This window comes from Coffea arabica, chromosome 8e (genome assembly GCF_036785885.1).
Source record: "Coffea arabica cultivar ET-39 chromosome 8e, Coffea Arabica ET-39 HiFi, whole genome shotgun sequence".
Lineage (NCBI taxonomy): Eukaryota > Viridiplantae > Streptophyta > Magnoliopsida > Gentianales > Rubiaceae > Coffea > Coffea arabica.
In genome coordinates, this window is record NC_092324.1 from 41,200,065 (window position 1) to 41,206,300 (window position 6,236).

Genomic DNA, 6,236 nt, shown 5'->3' on the forward strand with positions numbered 1-6,236 from the left:
GTAAAATTTCAGAGCAATCAGAGCACTGTAGCATGTGAAATGACTAAAATACCCCTGACTGTCAAAAGCCCTATTTCACAGGCAGCTTTCTGTTTTCTCTGAGATTTCACATTTTGACCTTGAAAATGCACGAACCGAGTGTTGATGTCTTCATAAGAAATGTATCTCTCTGTCTTATGTTTGAAACGCCATAAAATGTACCCCAATCCGATAAGCGTAGCTTCAACTGTGACCAAAACGCCAGAAGGTGTCAAACCTATTACTTAGTTATTCTTCTTTAATACTAGTTTCCAGCTTTGATTTTGATGGTTGCATTGCTAGAATTGCCTTATATTTGGATGACATTGAGCCTAGTTGAAGGGCTATTGTATTAAGATTGCTTATGTGTGAATTTAAGCTGAGTTGGGAAAAATAATGAAGCCATAAATGGCTGAAAATAGCTAAATACAAGAGCATGCCGCCCAAATTTTCACTCGAGAGTTAGGCATGTGTGCTCACGACTTGAGTGAAGATTTGAGGTCGAATTGAACTTGGATTGTTTATGGTATTCGAGTCTTCTTTCATAGAGGTATATAAGCTGAAATTTGGCCGAAACTTGTGCCCTTGAAAAAATGAAAGTAGTGATCACTCGAAATATGTTTTCCTCGTTTTTTAGACTCAAATGCTAATTTCAAAGTTTTAGTTGCTTCTTTAGCAACACTAAAAGAGCGAGTATAAATTTTCTATAGTTTGATAAGTAACATGAATACTATCGAAATGAGTTTCATTTACTTGATCTTCTTGAAGCGAAACTCCTATGTTTCGAACCCTAGTTGATTTCAAACTCTTAAATAATATTGTATCGCAGATTTGGACTCCAACCAAGGGGTTACTCCTGAACGTGATTTTGACAAGTACTAAATCTTTGGTGAGTGCTTCCAAATACATGATTGAACTTGATACTTGATTAAATTCTTTACTAACGTGATCGGATAAAATTTGCTTGGTTTGGTCGGGCAAGTGTATATTTTATCGCACTTGACCTAACTCAACTAATCACTTGATATCTCATTCATGCTTGTAGAAGTGACTTGATTTGCATTGACCTATACTTGTATTTGTACTTGTGCTTGATTTGTAAGTGCCGAGCGACAGTATGTACCACACTCGATACGAGTGGGAAATACCTCTCATTCCCATTTCCGCACTTTTCTCTTGACTAAGTCGATTGGTCATCGACTATAGTGACTACTTGGGAACCCAAATCCCACTAGCTAGTTAATCGAATCGAGCCGGCAAGGGCTTGGTCGATTACATAATGAACCATGGGTCTCTTGTTTTGTCGAGTGGAGTGATACCTCCTCAACTAATCGGTATACTTGAGTATTACCACCAGTATTTAGTTGGTGTTCAGGCCCAGTAAGGGGGTTGAATGGTGGACGGATTGGTGTGAAGCGAAACACTACTGGATTGGTTATTTTACTTGAAAATTGACGGAATGTCAACTAATACTTGATCAAGTTCTGGTGAAGTAACGGGAATTTGGCTCCTGAGAGCCATCTGTATCCTTATACTTTGATTGTTATTCGTAGTGTCATTATTTCTTTTAGAAAAAGAATTTTACACTCGCTCATTTTGAGATTTGCTACTTGAAATGTTATTGCTCACTTTTATGAACTTGTTATGCTCTCTATTTTGTTACGTGAATATTTGTACTTTTAATTAATGGTCAACTTACTATTTGGAACCTCACTGGATTGTTAGCTCATTCTACGTCATTTTTTTTCCTTACAAGGGGTACGAGCGAGGCGTGAGATTGGTACAGACTAGCATAGTCTAGTTTTTGAAAATTTTATAATTGTACTCGCACTAGTACTCGATTAGGGTTGAATGTATCTGGGATTCATATCTTTTGATATAATTGAGATTGTATGAATGTTTGGAATAGAAATGAGTGTACATATATGTTCCAAGTTTGGGAACTGTTATTTCTTTTACTTTTGAGGTTGTAACCTATTTTATTTGAAATGAGTGAGTGAGTCTTGGCGAGAGGTGGGCAGGCAGTCCGCTAAACTCTGGGATACGCCCTAGGGAGAGGTGGGGTCGTCACAACTATGAATGCCTTTCTTTGTTTTTCATTGAGTAGCTTAATTGAATTCAAATCAGTTTTTGAAATGACAATGTTTCTTTCTACTCTTAATTCTCGAGTTTCTTTCTCTATATTTTCATAAGAGAATCCAGTGAGAATCAAATTATATGAATGTATACTTTTTCCCACGGATTGTAAAAAGCCATCAATTTATTGCAAGACTTTGCTTTTCACTTGTGCAAGTGTCATTGCTGAACACTTGGCAAAATCTTCTGACATAGAAGATTCAAAATTTTGCCACAATGCCTTTGGGTCATTAGGGCAAGAATAAACCAACAGTGTTGCAAAAAGTCGCCTCATTTTATAGGCCATATGAAACAATGAGGCTTCTTGTAAACAAATTTCTTGGCTGTTATCATTTTGTAACAAGGCTCGAATTAATGCTGCTTCTTGGAATGTTTCTACTCGAACTCCATTAAAGGTTCTTAAGTCACCAAATGAAGTTGGACATCGAACCTTTGATAAGAGTAATCTCAAGTAGTATCGTTCTCCTTCAGAAGGATGAGCAGTCATTATTTGACCTACTGATTCACCTCTTCATCTCAAATTTCAGCATTTTAAACTCTACATAAGTACAAGTTAGATCAAGAGTTGTTTTATCTATCCTATTCATGTAAAAAAATTCAGTGAGCATTATTTTTTTCAAATGATAGTTATTGGCAACACTTTGAAAATCAGCTATTTTTTTTTAAACTGGTTGGCTGATAATTCTCCAGATGTAATTGTAAATGAATAACAGTTAGCTTTATTTCACTCATACAAAATCTAAAATTTCCCCATGCTGACTCAGTCTGAGAAACCCACGTAGCTAATACATATTGTTTAATTTCATCAATTTTTGAATCAGGTTTATCATTTACTACACAAAAGCTGGTTTTATCATGGTCTTTACAGATATACTTATAAATGTATTTAACTACCTTAATTGTAGAGCATATTTCAACATTAAGATGGCAATCAAATTTAGCCAAAAGATATGGATTGTATGGTACAACCCATCTGTTATCTAAAGAGCTGATTTGATCTTAATTTGAACTCCGTCATCTCTCCTTTGATATTCAGGATATGCATCAATAGTTTGGATAGTTTCCTCATAGAGAATTTTTAGGAAAATTATTCTTGCAAGTCCCATTTTTTCTCATGCATACACTTGTTGGATCAAGCATACCACATGGCCTGTGAAGCATATGTTTGATGACCAGATTATATAGATGTTCATTTTTCTCTTTATTTGGTATCTCAACACAAACAATTTTATCATATTATTCAGGGGTATACATCTTGAATTTTGACTTTAAAATTAGCAAAAAATGTGCATGTGGCAGTCCATGTTTTTGGTATTCACTGACATAAGCGTAAGCTACCGCTTCACCAAAGATATATTTTTTAAAAAGTTCATCTTTAAGTTGCTCTAACTTAGCATGAAACACTCTAGCAAGCAAATCTGGTCTGTTTTGTGCCTCTTCTTTGTATATTAAGTGTTCTTTTATTTCCGGCCAATTAGGATTACAAGTCATGATCAGAAATATATCTGGTTTACCATACTTCTATACCAATGTCATTGCATCCATGTATCTACATTTCATATTTCTTGGTCATCCAATAAAAGATGGTGGTAATATGATACGCTGGCCAACATTACATGCTTGAGTCTCACCTGATCCTAAAGCATCTATTATGCCTTCAAAAACTCTCTCCTAATTTCCTCTTGTTGTGATCTATAGAAGTTGAGTATTTGTGTCTCAAGCTTCACATATTGATCAACAATATATCGCTGTAGGAGTCGAGCAAAATGCAATGACCAAGATTCATCATTGTCCCTAATCTGAAGTTTATAACAATAATATTCTCGAAGGGATACAAAATTTGGATCTTCATGTATGCTTTCCGTCACTATGGAAATAATAACAATACATTATTAAATATGTAATCATAAATATTAAATACGTAAAATGAAAGATGATGCTAATCATCTTCTTTATTTTGGATTAGTTGTTCTGTTGTGGCAGCATTTGCAGATGAAATCAAATCTGCTACAGGTTGCTTTCCTTTCCCTTTTCTTCCATATACTTTTACTCCTTTCTTTGGTATTCCTTAGTGTCAGTCAAGATCACCAAAAGGAAAAGTATTGAATATTGGAGTTGATCATAACATCCATAATAGTATTGTATATTTTTTATAGTACCACTATGGGTATGAACTCTAATATCGCGCCTGCTGGTCTCTCCATTTTCTTGCCCGTCAACCCACAACCCCGCAACTTGTGAAGTTATTGGTCTATTATAGATTCTCTAATCAACACTAGGCAAAGTTTTTAACACAATATAGGGCTTGTTTGGAAGCTCAGTTTTTTCACAAGTTTGTATGCTACTAGTTTTTAACAACTTTTGCTACAGGAACCCCAAAAACTTATCAAACCTACACACTTCAAAATACCCAAAATTTACAAAAAAAAAATCACAACCCTTATCTTTTTCTTTTTCTTCCTCCCCCATCCCAACCACCACCACTTCCGTCGCCAACCACCACCTCTGGCACCGTGGTCTCTTTTTTTTTTGCCTTTCTCCCTCTCCCCCTCATCCTCCCCCGCCATCCTTCCCCTTTACCCAGTTTGTATGACCCCTTTTTTTTCCTCCCTCTCCCTTTCCCCCACTCCTCCCCCACCACCCACAAATGAAACTCTTAAGTGTTATTTTGTGAAACCCACAAATGAAACTCCGGCGTCTGTGAAAACCCACAGATGAAACTCTTAAGTGTTATTCTGGCCCAAGGCATTTCTGGAACGCCTTGTTGCGATAACCATGGAATATGCAGAACGTCTTTCCCCCACTCCTCCCCCACCACCCATTTGCACCAGATTGCGGGGAGGGGGAGGGGGAGGGGGAGGAGAGGGGAAGGCTGAAAATTGCAAAAAAAAAAAAAAAAAAGTTTCTGCTAGGCATTTACTGCGCCTTGACTGCCGGGCGAGGGAAGAGGGAGGGGGAAGGGCAGAGGGGAGGAGATGGGGAGAGAAAATGCGGAAAAAAAAATTTCTGTTGGGCATTGATTGCGTCTTGGCTGCTTGGCATTGACTGCCGGGCGAGGGAAGAGGGAGGGGGAAGGGCAGAGGGGAGGAGAGGGGTGGCGAGTAGGAGATAGGGAGAGAAAATGCAAAAAAAAAAAAAAAAAAAAAATCTGCTGTAGATTGCGGGGCTAAGGGATAAGGCGGGGGGAGGGGGTGGCCAGGTGGCGGGATAGAGGGGGAAGGGAAGAGGGGGGTGGCGGGGCAGAGGGAGTGGCGGGGGGAGAGGAGGAGAAAGGGAAAGGGAGGAGAGGGGTGGCGGGAGGTGGCGGAGGTAACGGGAAAGGGGAAGAAGAAGAAAAAGAAGAAGAAGAAGAAAGAAAAGAAAAAGGAAAGAAAGAAAAAGAAAGAGAAAAGGAAAAAAAAATTCACCTTACAAAATTTTTCTACTCACAAAAACTTCTATAAAATTTTTTCAAAAACTTCTACAGTGCACTACAGTAATGTTTTAGACAAACTCCCAAAAAACTCAGGTTCCAAACAGGCCCATAGTAATTGTCTAAATTAGGTATCTCTCTCAAACTTCTAAAGAATTTTGCATATGGATTATACTCAAGAACTTGCATAATGTTCCTAATTACACTTTCAGATAGTCTAGGACAAGTTGCCAATCGATTACTTATTTCAGTTTCAAAGTCATTGAAATATAATTGCAAATTATCACTATGACCATTGCTTGAATTGAAACCATTCAGAAAATGATATACTTATCCTTGAATTCTAAAAGTGTAAATTCCTTTATTCCTTTTTGAGAGAGTCTGATCAGCTTTAACACCGAAGGAAGTGAATCTAAAATGATTATTATACGTTCTAATAAGAGTTCTAAAAGATTGCGCCTCTTGTGAAGATGAAGCCAATAACTCTTTAAAGATATCTAGAATTTTATTTTGAGCCAAAACAACTTCACCATCTTGGCAACAAAAATATGTTGTCTCAGAAAAAATCTTCTTGGCTCCGCAATGAGGGAAATCTAGTTGGCGTAGTAGGATATCAGCTTTGTCAGGAATTATATCCAACAAAATTCTTCCTGTTTTATCATTCAATTGA